Here is a 17,835-nt window from a genome sequence, read left to right as displayed (position 1 = left end):
TTGAAATCCTCCACAATCGGCTGCAAATACCTCGGTATTCTGTAAGGTTTACGGTAAACGGGTACTTCGTTCCCTGTTGGTATCCTTTATTGAAATATTGCAGTAACTTGCGCGCTCCGAAATATTGCACCAAATCTAACTTCCCTATCTTAAACTGTGGTGTCGCTACAACAGATATATTTTGCGTTCCTTTTTGATGGTTGTAGGTGTTACGTTATTCAGCCTATCAGCAACTGCCTTGTGGTCGCTAATCCCTGTATTCGTCACGATATTCACTATTTGTCCAGGATTATTTATTGCTAAGAGGTCAAGTATGCTTTCCAAACATTTACGCTTCGTGTGGAATCATAAAGTAATTGTTTAAAATAATTTTCTGAGATAGCATTCAGTACAATTTCGGATGACGTTTCATTATGCACCATAGCCACCATGCACCACTGCTGTCCAGTGTACAGCGTTATAACTGGATAAAATTCAAATCGTAATGGACAAATTGAGAAATAAATAAAAACATAATATGGCACATGGCATACAAACAGTGCAGGACGTCCTAGATCGAAAACCGTATACGGAGACATAGGAAAGGTGCTGTAAAAGAATAGTGAAGTTACATACGTAAGGCAATAAAATAAAGATAAGACCACAAATATAAGGGTGGAAGGTAACAACGCTGAAAAGAGAACCACAATACCATGCTTAGAGTAAGCGGCCAAGGCGCTGAAAATAAAAAGCTGAAAACTAATGTGTTGTTTAAAAATGGGAATAATGCAGTCATAGAAAACCTGATTTTTACCGGTAACTGATCACTGAGCAGCATTTCCTTCTTAGCGTATTCATGTTTAACAATTTCGATCTCTTTAAGAAGACTGAGTCTCTTTCCTTTGGGAGCACTGTGTAAAAACCTTAAGTTCCCGAGTGTAGGTAGCTGGTGGCCACTGGATTTAACGTACTTAGCGAATTGTGCTTAACCTACCCCTGCTTACTAAATGCTCCTGAAACCTACTTTTAAAATCCCCTCCAGTCTGGCCAATAAAAGCTGCTTGTCACTCACAGCACTCGAGCATAACGCCAGAGGCAGCACATTTATCTTTCTGGGGACCTCATTGTGAATGTATTGGGAAATATGTAAGTAGAAAATCAACCAGGCCAAAACATAAATAAATCAAAGTAATAAACTGATGAAATACATTTAGAAGCTAACAAATATGTAAATAACAATTATAGTGTGTAAGAGAAATGTTGAAAAAATGTTTTGTAAAACGTATTTAAGTTCTTTGCATGTCGATGGTGACTCTTTGTTTACAGGAGAGCCCGCGCATTGATACATTGGGAGCGCGGCGAGAAGTGCACAGCATTGGCGATAGAACACTCTTGAGTCAACCTTTGTGCAGTGAAATTGTGTGTAGAGACAGAGCGGTGTGCCTGTTCGCTACCAGCTATATTTTTCTGGCAGAATACTATAATTATACAACAGGTAATTATTTATGAATTATTAAAAATCGACGTCATGAAGACATCAAGAGCGCTAACTGCATATTGTTAAGTTCTTTGTTACATTTTTAATCTGTTTTATGTAAACGATACCCCAAAGTAATGTTTTATAAGTTGAATCATTACAAATAGTTAAAAATGTATATTCAATCATTTTCAGAATAGATGAGTTTATCTCAGTATCGTATTATTTTCCATTGAACCCAGTAACCACAAGATTCAATTTTTGTTGTGTTTTTCTAATTTTATATTTAATAATGACGCTGAAGTTTGCACCAGTAACTTCAATCAAAAAAGCAAATTAATAAGAAGTACAGTTTTAGTTCACATATTTGCAATCTAAGTAAATGAATGCTAACCCAAATAATTATCAGCAATTGATCAGCGTGACTATATCCAGACATGCAGTCAGATGACGTTATCCAGAGGCGACCCAGTAAGATGAAAGGTAAGGAAAATATGTATGTGTGTTTTCAGGTTCACTGCATAGACAACCAGTACTAAGGGCCACGGCGTAAGCTTGTATGTTCACGTCGAAATAATCTTCTTTGATCAGTCACATTAATATCGTTACCAATAAAGGCACAAGGCTTACAACATTGTGTACTCTAAAGACTATAAGATCAGACACGTTGTCACAAGCAAGTCCAGACAGGAAAGCTGCAAGGCACAGATAGTTCAATTCTTTGTCTTTCTTTCGTTAGAAGGAAAGAAAGTTAAATTATTTTATTCTACACGGGAATGTTATCGTCTAAACGCATTAAGTTCAATCATTATTTCATTTATTTATTCCAGGGGAATGTTTAAATTGAGACTGGATTTTGTTATATGTGATATACACTACGGAGAGACAAAGCTGAAGTCCAGGAAGTTGAAAATACCATTGCTATTGATGATTTCATCCACAATGATCATTTTTCTAAGAAGCTTATTAAACTCTTCGACCAGAAAAATATCCGATGTTTTACCTTTAAAACCAATATTTATGTCGTCCACATATAGCCTGTAAAAGTAGACTTTTTTTTTTTTTTGGAAATGATGGAGGCCCGGCTGATATAGCCATAATTCAAGTAAACCACGAATATATCAGCAATAAACCCCGCCACACAACTACACATAGCCGAGCCATCCGACTGTTTATAAAATTTATTATTGAAAGTGAAGTAATTGTATGAAGTCAAGATCCTAACATGAGTTATAGCCTCCACAATTCCATCAGTGCACAAACGTCCGTGTCTAAAAGTATTATCGTGGATAATTAAAAGAGTCTCTTGAAGCCGAACGTATGTACATAAATTTTTAATGTCAAGCGACATTATAATGCACCCTGGAGAGAAAGATTTATCATGTACGAACCGTACGCGACCCTTTCTATTAGAAATATGTGGTGATGACGAAATAAGGCAGGTGGTACCCCACTTTTCAGTCAGAGCCTTTAAACTGAACCATATTCTCATTTTTTGTGCTTCGATAGCAACATTTTTCCTCTGGTTCCCTTCTTGTCTTTCTGCAGCAGGGCGTGTTACCTGCCTGGTGTAATATTTCTGGCTTATTCAGCCATCATATTAGGCTCCAGAAAGCTATTCCCAGGGCAGTGGAGGTGCAAGAAGCATAGAGATGACGCAATGTGGGATGAGGTACCGGTGACAGATGTTAGATTCGGTACCATTCCCGTGAGAAAGACCGCCTGCTTGATGCTGCTCTGTGATTGGCTGCTGTGTTCGTCGGTAGGGCGCCAAAACGTTAAACTTTAGTTGTAATTATTAATTAAACCTGTCATCCGAACTACTTCATTTTTTAAAAAAATAAACTTGTCTCAACAGCCAGCTATCAATCAGTCATTTCAAAATTATTAAAATGAAAGTATTACTAAAACAAAAGACTGACGATATTACTGCCGATTCACTACGGTGGCGTTCGGGTCACGCCTGACTGGCTTGGCGCGCGAAGTGAATCGGGCAGTCCTGCTCTCCATTTCTGGCCGTTCCAGTAGACAGACATGTTGTCTGTTATAGCAGTATTTGTTTCATGCAATTTTATTTACTACAGTTACGACCGTCACTGGGTACAGACATGTTGTCTGTAATAGTAATATTTGATTCGTGTAATTCCATTCTCCATTTCTGACGGTTCGAGTAGACAGAAATGTTGTCTGTGGCAGGATGTATTTCATGTTATTTTAGATAGATATAGTGACTGTGGAAAGACATGTTCAATACGTTGGGATCAACAATAGCTTCTTGTGTCTTCATCAATAAAAACTCGAGTGGCATCCCAAATGAGTTATAGTTTATTCGTAGCAGCTGTTCCTTGCGAAGTTAATTTCAGCCTCAAGAAAAAGAATCCACGACCTGCTTGCTGTTTTCTGCGCTGGGGACATCATCATCATGAAGACAGCAGTTTAGTGAAGTGTACAAGAACTTATGTATTCCACACAGGGCAGTGGAAAAAACTAGGCACCTCACGTGCACTGCATGTACCTTACAAATGTGCTCAGTGACACGTCATCTGCAGTACTGCAGAGGAGGTAAAGAAAGATGAAAGTATTAACCTCACTTTTATTCCTTTTTCTTCCCCTACTAGACTACTCATGTGAAGCTGAAGTAAAGCAAAACTGGATTTTAAGTGCACAAAAATTTGGCATCTGCTTCACTGTGACAACAACATCAAGTTCCCAGAACCATTCTAATGATAACGGAAACACTTTATAGCATGTTTCTCTTCGCTGCGTCACATTGTAAACTGCGTTTTCGCTTCACATCGGTTTTCACGCGCGTGTTTGACATATACATGTAGGGTAACTGTGAATCTCTGTATCCCGTAATCTGACAAACATACAAGAAAGTTTGCAGGCTTGTCCAAGATCGTGAGCTTAGCGATATATCGTACGAATTACAACCATTCGCTGTGCAAAGCCATCTTAGAATCCGCGGCTAGGTTTTGGTACCAGAACAACTTCCTTGAGATGTTTCGTGATGATGGATAAAGATATTCGAAGAAGGGAACATCTAAACCAATGCATATATAGGATAACATAATCCAGACATAACAATAGTGCCCATAGTGTGAGCATAAGAACTAACCGTAGAGTAAGCTGTAGTATTAACACGTGAATTGTATCAATTAGGACCCACTAATTGTTTAAGGTGGTGGGTTGTCTATGTATCATATATTGAAGAATAAAGATTGTTTTTAAAAAAATGCATAGTGAATATACCGTTAAAATTTGATCAGTTTTATGTGCTTACTCATTTAGATTTCGCCACACATCGAATTTATGGGCGTATTGTACGTATAAGTAGTATTACTTTGGACCTCTGTATCTCCGTTTATCAAGAAAAGTTTCAAACAAGTTCGAGATTGGTTTCGTACGAATATATTATAAAAATTTTATCTATTTGTTGTGCATCGCCGTCTTGGAAGCCACGGCACTTTTCGGGTGAAGATCGTAACACCGCATATCCATTGCTTATGAACGTGCGGCTTATCGGCATCTTTCACACTTTCAGAATGGTCAATATAGATTTTTAAAGATTTTCTCATAAGCCGCCCATGAGCTACATGGTGCCTACATAAGCCCCTTAGGGTGGACCGTAGACAACATACAATGCAAAAAGAACCAGTCGATTTGCTCTTTCTCCCTTAAGCTGGAGGAGGTTTGTTATATTGGGACATTGACCCTGGACGGTTGGATAGTTACAGTAAAACGATCCTTCTGTTGAGTACACAAATGGTCCGTAGCCAAAGGGCATTCCAGAACACATGATTCTACCTTTCCATCACGAGCCGAACCCGAGATATGTACCTTAGAAAACACTACTGTTGTAAGGGGCTTTCCCTAACATATTGGTAGCTCATGCTGTCGCATATGTAAGTACCTGCAGACAATTACCGCCCAGTTCTATTAACGCATTTTTCCTTGGCGGCTGCGGACTGGCACCCTAGGTAGCACCAGTGTGTTTTACGACATTAGCATGTTTCATTTTATTACCCACAAACCGACATTTTTACTTTTTCAATCCCCTTGGTATCCATCCCCATAATTTTCTTTCCAATATATATATGTTGACGGAGATTGAAAGAGCTACGCCACCTGAACTCTTTGACCGAACGCTACGACACTGATACGACAATATTTCCTTCCCCATAGGATACGCTGATTAAAATTTCATCTTTATACGATTGTATTTTCAGTATAGAAGGAACGCCGTCTTCCCAGATGAAGAGCGGAGTTAGCACACAGCTGCTACAGAGAGTGAATAACGTTGTGGAACTTTTCGGGTGAAAATCGTAACACAGCATATCCATTGCTTATGAACATGCAACTTGTCGGCATATTTCACATTTTCAGAAAGGACGAATCATCGGCGTGAGACACACATGAACATCGTACTGACAGATCCCACAAACAGTTTACTGTAGTGCACTGACTACAGAACGAATGGCGACGAGATTGAGTCAAGACAAAAGTGTGGCAACAAGAATAGGAATGGGCCCTCCCTGCCGGCACTCGGTATGATAAATTGTAGGAATGTTCCACTGGTGCTGTTAACAGTCAGATGGCAACGGATGAAATCAGTACAGAGTGTTACAGGCATTATAACCAGCATCAACAGTTGGAAGCAGATTTGCTGTTAGTTCCGTTAGGACGTCGAGCCGTTTTACATCGTTTACTAAAAATGGCCCTGAGCACTATGGGACTTAACATCTGTGGTCATCAGTCCCCTAGAACTTAGAACTACTTAAACCGAACTAACCTAAGGACATCACACACATCCATGCCCGAGGCAGGATTCGAACCTGCGACCGTAGCAGTCCCGCGGTTCCGGACTGCGCGCCTAGAACCAATAGACCACCGTGGCCGGCTACATCGTTTACTGCTGTCACTGCAACGGAGATTTGTTCTCTAAAAGTCACGTCGTAATATTACGTTCGCGACAATCTGTGTAGAATTGTGTACTGATTTCACACGTGTAAGTAGTGTTTATGTTATAATTGACCACACGTCACGAGTATTGTGTGAGACATGGTGCTTAGGGATAGGCAGATTTCGCTGTGGACGTGGCATTCCTCAGTTACCGTTGGTTGCTGAGTTTTTCCTTTAACCAATCGCATATAAGTTTGAGAATAAGGAACAATTATCAAATTTCACTGTTATGACAATATCTAATCAAAATTTCTTTAGATAAATTGCATTCATGGCAGAAGGCCCTATTGACCGAAAATTCAAATTACACTCCTGGAAATTGAAATAAGAACACCGTAATTTCATTGTCCCAGGAAGGGGAAACTTTATTGACACATTCCTGGGGTTAGATACATCACATGATCACACTGACAGAACCACAGGCACATAGACACAGGCAACAGAGCATGCACAATGTCGGCACTAGTACACTGTATATCCACCTTTCGCAGCAATGCAGGCTGCTATTCTCTCATGGAGACGATCGTAGAGATGCTGGATGTAGTCCTGTGGAACTGCTTGCCATGCCTTTTCAACTTGCCGCCTCAGTTGGACCAGCGTTCGTGCTGGACGTGCAGACCGCGTGAGACTACGCTTCATCCAGTCCCAAACATGCTCAATGGGGGACAGATCCGGAGATCTTGCTGGCCAGGGTAGTGGACTTACACCTTCTAGAGCACGTTGGGTGGCACGGGATACATGCGGACGTGCATTGTCATGTTGGAACAGCAAGTTCCCTTGCCGGTCTAGGAATGGTAGAACGATGGGTTCGATGACGGTTTGGATGTACCGTGCACTATTCAGTGTCCCCTCGACGATCACCAGAGGTGTACGGCCAGTGTAGGAGATCGCTCCCCACACCATGATGCCGGGTGTTGGCCCTGTGTGCCTCGGTCGTATGCAGTCCTGATTGTGGCGCTCACCTGCACGGCGCCAAACACGCATACGACCATCATTGGCACCAAGGCAGAAGCGACTCTCATCGTTGAAGACGACACGTCTCCATTCGTCCTTCCATTCACGCCTGTCGCGACACCACTGGAGGCGGGCTGCACGATGTTGGGGCGTGAGCGGAAGACGGCCTAACGGTGTGCGGGACCGTAGCCCAGCTTCATGGAGACGGTTGCGAATGGTCCTCGCTGATACCCCAGGAGCAACAGTGTCCCTAATTTGCTGGGAAGTGGCGGTGCGGTCCCCTGCGGCACTGCGTAGGATCCTACGGTCTTGGCGTGCATCCGTGCGTCGCTGCGGTCCGGTCCCAGGTCGACGGGCACGTGCACCTTCCGCCGACCACTGGCGACAACATCGATGTACTGTGGAGACCTCACGCCCCACGTGTCGAGCAATTCGGCGGTACGTCCACCCGGCCTCCCGCATGCCCACTATACGCCCTCGCTCAAAGTCCGTCAGCTGCACATACGGTTCACGTCCACGCTGTCGCGGCATGCTACCAGTGTTAAAGACTGCGATGGAGCTCCGTATGCCACGGCAAACTGGCTGACACTGACGGCGGCGGTGCACAAATGCTGCGCAGCTAGCGCCATTCGACGGCCAACACCGCCGTTCCTGGTGTGTCCGCTGTGCCGTGCGTGTGATCATTGCTTGTACAGCCCTCTCGCAGTGTCCGGAGCAAGTATGGTGGGTCTGACACACCGGTGTCAATGTGTTCTTTTTTCCATTTCCAGGAGTGAATTTGTCGGCTGAAGGTCCCAATAGCTATAACTCAAAAAATGATTAGACGGCTGGAAGCCTAGATAGCAAATTCTTAATAAAATATTATAAAAAAGACAATCATATTAAGAGACAGTATCTAATAACAAATTCTTAAGACAAATTGTATTCACTGCTGAAGGCCTTATTGACAATCATCACAATCTGACCGAATCAAGAGAGAAGTGGGCCTCAGACAGTGCTCCAAGGATCGACCTGTGAAAGTCGCTCAATTTCGTAAACGATGAGACAGGCAGCCAAGAATTGTATCCACGTAACCGGATGGCAACTGAAACTAATGACCGTTAAACGCCAGCCAACGCTCTTGCAACATCTACCTGACGTCTGATAACCAACACACCGATGGAGTAACCCAGGCAAGGTGGAACCGGCGAACAGCACTGCGTCTTCTGAATCTGGTGTTTCAAACATCCAGAAGCAGAAGGACACACAACGACCAAAGTAGTCCAAAAGAAACAAATATTGAAACCACAATCGAACAGGCCTATCGGACAGCAGCAACAAGGCAAGGGAACATACACTGCCGCGAAAATATGCTATCTTCCAGGGCAGGTAACTGGGGCGTTAGGGGCCACTAGGCAGAAAAATACCGTTGGTCGAACTTCATCAATAAACACAAAGAATTCAATGATTATAATAAAAGGTGGTGAATGGCTAATTAATTTGGCCAACTCCAAACACTCCACAAGTTGCTCTTCGTCTCAGTGACCTTGCGAGTAGCAATGCGCAAACATAAGGCGTGGTCTCAAAATAGTTGAGGTTTCACTACTGGATAAATGTTCACTCAACTCAAACGTCCTGGGTCCGGTGGAGAACGAGGTTGTGGCCCTCGCAACTACAGCTCCTCGATCCTGCTGTGCCTGCGTGCCACCAGCGGTCCCAGCATGTCCGGCTGTCGGGCCTCACTGCTGCTCCGTCCCAAGCGAACTACCCCACACAGTCCGACCCAGAAAACATCGCTTCAAAAATTGTACCACCATACTAGATATCGATAACTGCTGCTGATGCTCCCACTCGTGGACAGATAACACCAGCAAACATAGTGGCGCCAGTAAACACAAAAAGAAAACGAGACACATCTCTCCCTATTACACGATGCCAACCTACCAACAGCACCCAAGAGAGCCGCAACACGACTCACTGCGCCTTGTACACTTGGTAACAGTATGTTAGCTTCTGTAAGTCCTGTGTCCTGTATTGATATTCATGACATTCGCTTCACGTTATTTAAGTAATGACAAATGTGACGTTGTGGCTTAAACTATTTTAAACTGTTTCCATGGAGATGGTCTATGACTGAAACTGGTCGATATTTGGGTTTAAAATGACAGCAGCTGATGGTCAAATATACATTTCATTCATGAATAAGTACGTTTTGCAGCACGGACCACTGCGAGACACGCAGGAAGGAAGTCGATGAGCTACTGGAAGGGAGCCGACAGGAATGTGGAGACATGGCGACTCCAGCACCATGCTAGGTTTCTCGATTGAAGATCAACAGCGTGGACAGGTGATCTAAATGGTCCCGCAGATTCTAAACTGGGTTTAAATCCAAGGAGTCTGGGGTCCAGAGAAGCATGGTAAACTATCCTCTTCGATCCACGCACGTACATTTCGAGCTGTGTGACACGTTGCATTGTCCTGCTGGTAGATGCCATCACGCTGAGTAAAAATAAACTCCATGTAGTGATGGACATGGGTCCCAAGAATAAATGTGTTATGCCGAAGCCAAGGTAGCCCCTGAGGCCGGCAACCCATATTACAACACAGAGGAGGAGGTTGTGTAGGTCCAAGACGTACCAAAAGCACCATGGTAAACACTGGCTATTTACATACAAGATAATGGAAACACACATTCCGAGAACTACTTCCTGCAACGGAAGCGCGAGCCATTGCCTACAGGAAGTATCACTACGCCAAAACCTTACTGGCTGGAGACAGCTATTTATGGGCTAGAACCAGCCCCACAGTTCAGTTCACTCCGGATGCCGACCTCGTGTGCTTCGACCGTTGAAGATTACGTCTTCGTCTCTGAATTGGACTCTTACTACTGTGTATGTGTTAACACGAACCTTTTTGGAAAATTGGAAGTGTACTTTTGTTTGCTCGATTAGGAGACTTTAAATGGCATAGTTATTGTTACCTTCCGTTTGTTGTTCAGTCATCAACCTTGTGAACTTACATCTTTGTGAAAAATTGCGAACTGTCAGTCACAACAAGATGCGTACTTATGACGATCCATTGTGGCTTCCAGAATGACAAGATCACCCAGGACATCCAACGAAAACATTCCTAAGACCATAAAAGTCCCTCCTCTGGACTGGACCCTTTCATGATCGTGAAATGTCTTCGTTTTTAGACGTTTCACGCCGTACACACCACCACTCACATCTTCGATGGAACATAAAACGTGATGCATCTGAAAAGGCTACCTGTCGCCAATCAGTGGACATCCAGTTGAGGTATTTGGCGTTCAAATTCCAGCCTTCGTCACCAGTGAACAGCAGTCAGCATGGGTGCAATAACAAGGTGCGTGATTCGGAGGCCCATAAGCAGCAACGTTCGCTGAACGTAGAGGAGACACTGTATGTAGCCGCATGATTCATCTGCGTGGTCAGTTACTCAACAGGGCACGTCCATTCGCCTGTATACATCTCCACAGTCGTCGTTCACCCTTGTCATCTATGCCCTGGGATGCACCACAGTTGCCTCGGAACTGGTTTTGGATGGGTCAATTTGCCATACACGCTATACTTTAACCACAGCTACACGTGAACAGTTTACAAACATAGACGTTTCGGAAATGCTTTCACCCTTGGAACGAAAGCCAACGATCATGCCCTTTTGAACGTCAGATAAATCACACCGTTTCGGCATTACGGCTTGCCACTGTGACCAAGTGGTTCTAGGCGCTACATTCCGGAAACGCGCTGCTGCTACGGTCGCAGGTTCGAATCCTGCCTCAGGCATGGATGTGTGTGATGTCCTTAGGTTGGTTAGGTTTAAGTAGCTCTAAGTCTAGGGGACTAATCACCTCAGACAGTTCCATAGTGCTTAGAGCCATTTGAACCATTTTTCGGCGTTATGACAACGACTGCACAGTTTTCCGCGTCCTCGCATCATGCTTTATATACCCTCCACTGCTAGTGCTGCCACTTTTCGCCTGTGAGAAGTTATTTTACTTTGACATCGAATGTAGGAGGTGGTCCCATTAACGTGTCTGGTACGTGTGTGACCTGAAAATATTATATAATGAATGCTAGTAAGAAGGTACCTGCTAGGTTAGCCAAGAGCGTTAATGCGCTGCTTCCTGGACTTGGGTAGGTGTGGCGGCCTCAGATCCAATCCTCCAGGCAGCTTAACGATGGAGGCACTGTGCTGGCCAGCCTGGATGTGGTTTTTAGGTGGTTTTCCACATCCCACTAGGTGAATACTGGGCTAGTCGCCACGTCCCGCCTCATTTCCACAGCTCGCAGACATTCGCACTATTGCAGGGATTACACTAGACACAGACAGTTTGGGTTCGCTAATTTCGTCCCTGGGGGTGTGGGGTGGCTGCAGGAAGGGCATCCGGCGACCCCTTAAATTAACCTTTCCAAATCCGATTAACCATGCCGACCCTACGTCATTGCGGGAAAAAGGCGCAAGGAAAAGAAAGAAAAAAGAAAGCTAGTAAAAAGTAAACCTGCCAGGATAACCAAGAGTGGTAACGCGCTGCTTCCTGGACTCGGGTAGGCGCGCTGGCCCTGGATCGAATCTGCCAGGGGGCTTAACGACAGAGGCACTGTGCCGGCCAGCCTGGATGTGGTTTTTAGGTGGTTTTCCACATTCTACTAGATGAATACCGGGCTGGTCGCCACATAGCGCCTCAGTTACACGACTCACAGACATGTGAAACATATTCACACTACTTCACGATTTGCACTAGAAGGAGACTGCTGGGGTACAATAATTCCGTCCCGGGGTTATGTGGTAGCGGCAGGAACGGCATTCGGCCACCCCTTAAATTAACCATGCCAAATCCGTACTTAACCCTGCCGACCCTGCGCACAATGCGGGATACAGGTGATAGCAAAAGAAAGAAAAGGAAAGAAAGCTAGTAGGTAAAGAGCTACGATTTTCAAGAACCAGCACTTTTGCAATAAAGCTTTAAGAACTTATCTGATCAGCTGTAGAAGGTTACGTAATGTAAATCGTCAGATTTTGCTGAGAGAGATGTCTTTGAGAAAGAGCTTGGAGCCGGCATTCGACAAATTACTGAAGCTCAGTATCATGGAACTATACTCTGCTCATCATAAGACTAAACCTGTTGTAAATATTGTGCCATGTATTCTTCTGCGTTTGCTTGAATCTCATTGGATTTCGTTTCACTTGAGCAGAAGCCAAGTTGTGACCAGTACTGGCAAGTACGTTCATAATGATAGGTTTTATACTGTGTTACACACACATAGACTGAGCAACAATGCGGTACAACAGCGTTACCGTCGCATTGTACTAGCGCAGCACTGGCCAGCCAGTGGTCTAACCAACCTACAATGATGTGGCAAGTTGTAGTTAAGGCGTAAAAAACAGACAATCAAGAAACAATATAGTTTCGAATGATAAATAAATGCTCTCTTTCTCACCTGACATAGTATTCTAATTACAAACAAGATTGATGAAAATTTCTAACTTATACGCAGGGTAGTTTTTCTGATCAAGCTGGGTGATGCAAAAGCATACTGAAGTGATTCACCGTACTATTGAATACTGAAGCCACTGAAGGTATTAATTACAGTCAGTCGTCAGGTAATCTCTTAGCTCCGTCCTTATCTGAGTACGAGAAATACATTTAAGCCAATCAGGCGCCGCATTTTCTCCTTTTCTTTTATAACGAGCCTTTCTGTATTCTGCCAGAGTTTGGCAGTGACTTGTGAAAAAGCAGCGTGCGTTTGGTTCCAGTACGTCTGGCAGCTTAACGGTCTTGTTACTTCTCGTAACTTGGCTCCAGATCAGTTCTGTTAGGTTCATTTTGTAACGGTACAGAGGCAAACGTAAAAATGGAGCATTTATATGGTATGCTAGATGCTGTGAAAATTATTTTCATGTTTCTACGACACTTACCTACATCTGTAGTATCAAACTATAGACGTAGTCAGATTAAAGAGTGTTTGGTTTTTCAATTTTATCTTAAAAAAGGAACTGTTATGTTTTCTTAATTTAAGCAACTTTTATTAACAGTCTTTCATAAAATATCTATAATTAAGAATTTCTATTTGAAATGTAAACAGGAATTTTGCGTGCAATATGTAATTGCAAACAAGAAGACGTCCATTATTAATAAGAAATGATGAATTTTTCAATTACGAGATGTAGGTATTTCAAACCAAACGAGGAAAAAGATGGCTCAGGCGAGATTTGAACTAGCGAACCACGACCTGCACTATGTCATCGGTCTATCACACCACAGATTCCGCTACACGGCCGATGTGTAGTTACATGTCAATCTACGAAAGTAGCTCTTTGCGGTTATCTCTGTAAATTTAAGGAAAATATTAAGAATAAACGATTTCTCAGCGCTTTTTAACCGTGTTCCAGCCGCATATTTCATTACGGAAGGGGAAGCAGCGTCAGTCATTTTTATACTTCGCACTGACAGCGCGACAATCAGAACACAACAGTGCAGAGGCTGCGACTGTGCACGATTTTCCAAGTAAAAATTACACAGCTAAAGCGTGATTAAGAGAAACGTTGATGGCTGTTAATACATTTGAATATCTAAAAAAGTTTTATTCAACGTAATTTAGTAATAATATATCTAATATGTAAGTAAGAGCTACTTCCAAAGGCGTAACAACACCAGTGCACGCTTCATACGGCTTCTGACCAATCATTGCGCTTGTGTTTGCTTAGAACAGGTTTATACTTATGATGGAAGGAGGATACCATTTCGTATGGGCACACGACAGCAGAAAATAGTTAACTATTGGCAAGAGGTTTCCTTATACCATTACTGAATCCCTGGCGGAACTGCTTGTGGTGTTCATCAGCCGTCAAGAGTCATTCATTGTACGTGTGAGCGCAAAAGTTGCTCTCATTGTGGGGGACTGACGACATTTCATTAGCTTGTCGTTGGGCGTGGGCGCTGTGACCAAACACTTACAATTTTGCGTAAAATCAATCTGTGCTTTTAACTGGCAACTAATTCTATACAATCCCTTCAAGCTTTTTATTTGACAGTTATTATAAAACTGATATTTCTGTTATCAGTTAGTCTTATAATTGTTTCTTGCATATGTTAACACCGTTTAAATCCACAAAGAATGGTCAAAATTTTTATACTGAATCGTAATTCAGCTGATGTTCCGCGTCATCGGTCGCTGCGCTTGCAATCGGCTGAAATTGGAAGCTGTAGCTGCCCCTCTACACAGCAATGGTGCATGTTCTCGGCTGTGGAACAGTTCCTAGTTTGTAGACTTGGTAACAGTTACCAGTGTACATACAAGATCGCCCTATCACTCACTGGAGCATTTGAATTGCATTTATTTAGGTACATAACGATATAATTATCCTCTTTGTTTATGTGCATACTGAATCGATTGTTGTTGAAAATTAAGGCGATCGACAGTCAATTCTGAAGGAATTGGTGGATGCATGGGCTTAATCGGAAAATTCACCTACTATTACAAAAACACTGTCTTAATCATATAACTGCCTACCTTCTGTATCGTTTTGATACTGCTAGTACATCCAGCCACTGAACAGCTTATGCTGTAGCCACAGAAAAAGAAAATGTTTGTTACTTACTTTATTGATCATTCTGAAAGAAATAGTCGTATTACGTCTAGATTCATAACAACGCGAAGCTCTGAAGGAGCTAATTTCATTTTAATTACTTTTCAAATTGCTGTGAATTTAAAAGCAAATTATTGATTCTTCTTTACACTCTACACTGACGGAAGGGTGCCATATTGATTCTAATGTCGTGTTCTGCCAGCCCTCTTTAAACTCTTTTACGTAATGAATTATTGAAAATTATTAAGGGGAGACGGTGGCAGTCTTGCACTGATATTTTTGTAAATCCATATCATTCCCATTTTTTGTTAAATCTCATGGAAATTTTGCACACTTGTGTACAGAGATCTAATAATGTTTTTAAAAAAAATCCGAATTTTCAATAAGAACCTAATGCAGTGAAATAATTCTGAATTTTTTATTGTATTATTATTTTAAGGTACACTTTTTCATAACTTCAGGGCAATAATTGTAAATTTTTTTAATGGTAAAATAATCTACAGTAATAGGTGTACAATTAAGTGCAGTAGCTTTCTGGTAAATTAATGCTGTTATTCTGTGATATTTTGGATTCGAACGTTTTTTACAAATAAACTTTTCAATATATTATCAACCAGAAAACTGTGTATAATATCTCGATTAACATTTTGTTCCACTTAAATATTGCTTCAAAGTAAAAGAATAGGTGTGCCAAATTTCATTGCAATCCTTCGAGTAGTTTTTGATATATGTGTTCCTGAGAGCAAAAAACCTTAAGTTGCAGAAAAATCATTTTAAAGTTTGGATGAAACTTAAAAAAAAATCTATCATACCTTAGCTAAAACTGCCCATATCCATATTCCATTTCTTCATCATCATCCTCTATAGCTCTTTTAGCTTCTATGCTCCTTTGCCTAGCAATTTTTTGATGTTCTGGACTGAAGTCTCCGCCTTCGCGATTCTTTGCTTATCGGTGATCTGCAGTATCTGCTCACTGAAGACTCTAGGTGTAAAGCTCAACTTGCTGAGGATGTAAAGTCTTGCCAGATTCCCATCATTAAACGTTGCTGCAACTTACAAAGCAGAAATCTTCACCACCAAATTGGAAACAAACGCAGTCTTTGGACATCTTTTCCAAATAAGAACACTGAAACTCTCATTTGAGTTCTGTGGTTTCCCATGCAGACATTTTTCTAGCAATTCTGATAAAGCCAGTGCTCTAAAAGCTGGTTTAATGGCCATTGAAACCTCATAAGGTAGGTTATTTTTATGGGTATAAGCTTCCTCACTTTCCTTACTTTTCAAAAATTTGGACCATTCATTAGAACAGAGGCCATGTTGAGGTGTAGTGTCTGTCGACAAGTAATGAAACCAAATGGCCCACACTGCATTCCTCGTACTGTCCAATCTTGTGAGGTTACTTCTAATTGCAGCACCATAATAGACTAGTAACCTGTCAGTTCTCCTCTTTGTTAGTCTGTTTTTACCTCCCAGTGGCTTCCCATCCTCTAGTAGCTTTCTTTTATTGTCTGCAACAAGTATTCGGAGTCGTCCATCCATCCTCTTTTGAAGCGCTCCAGTGTCTCAATAGTGCAATCTTTTCCTTAGGGCTGACTTTCAACTACATTCTTGAAAGCACTTGAGTCTCCATATCCTAAATACTGTACATATCGTACTCTATACTTTTGCAAAGATCTATGGAAAATGAATTTCATACTTACAGCTTCCATCCCACCACTGGAGCCTGCATAATTTCTGCTACAAACAGCTTTATGGGCACTTGCCATTCTGTTTCTTTACCTTCATCAATATATTTAGACATCACCTCTAAGTCTAATACTTTTCCAGTGTCGACACTAACGATTGTTGAAACTCCATGCAGTGAAGTATGCCCCCTCTTCATCCAGGAACTGTCACAGGAAACTGCTATATCGTTGCTATTAGTTGCTTCAAATTTTTCTTGAATTGCCCCCAGGACTGCCATTTTCATGCTTTCTTCAGTTACTTCTGAAACTGCGTTGAAGAGAGCAGTATTCACTGCAGAAAATTTTAGGGGAGAACCAGGCATGTTCATAATACCACATAAAAGGTTTCCACGATTTCTGCCAATCCCTGTACATCTTAGTTCATAGGCAAATCTCATATTGGCTTCATAGATTATATTACTGACCTTTGATGTCTTGAATGGTCTGTCAGCATCAGAGTTTTGACCTAAAATGTGCAGTGTGCAAACCAAACCTTCTCTCTTTCCATCATCAACCAAATGCACATTTCCTCTACGAACAGAGCACTTGCAGGCTTTCCTAAGTGCTTCTGCCACCATTTCTAGATCCACACTTCTGAAACCTGTATTTCTGTCATGATTTGTTTCTTCTGACACAATCCCTGTCCCAAGTTATATTTTATACGCACTTGGAGACAACCTAATATCTGCATCTGCAGGCCTGACCATAACCTCAATGTCAGTTTTTCGCTTTATATTGGAAATATGGGACTTACTATATTTTTAAATACTTTACCAGGCCTAGGAAATGTAAAAAGGGATCAACAGATTCAACCTTGCACAAAGAATGGCACAATAAATCAATCATCACTCGAATTCCACTGAACAGCACAAAACTTGTTTACAACCCACCACAGCCTTCTATACCACACTGATTGAACAGAAAATGGCTACACATCCTTCTTTACAGCACTGCTGTATGTATACAACAAGTCACAGCCTTCTAAAGTTATATTTTCTGGGTTCACAGGCCAAATTCTGCAATAAAATTTTTTCCACCATTTGGTATATTGAAAAGCGGCCTTGTCGCATTACACTGCTTAGGGTTTACATTTTTTTATGCCATTTGTAGCTCAAATTTCAAGGAAAAAATTGGGGATAAGAATCTCAA

Source organism: Schistocerca gregaria, chromosome 4 (assembly GCF_023897955.1).
Source record: "Schistocerca gregaria isolate iqSchGreg1 chromosome 4, iqSchGreg1.2, whole genome shotgun sequence".
In the NCBI taxonomy this organism is placed as follows: Eukaryota; Metazoa; Arthropoda; class Insecta; order Orthoptera; family Acrididae; genus Schistocerca; species Schistocerca gregaria.
This window is presented reverse-complemented; position numbering follows the sequence as displayed.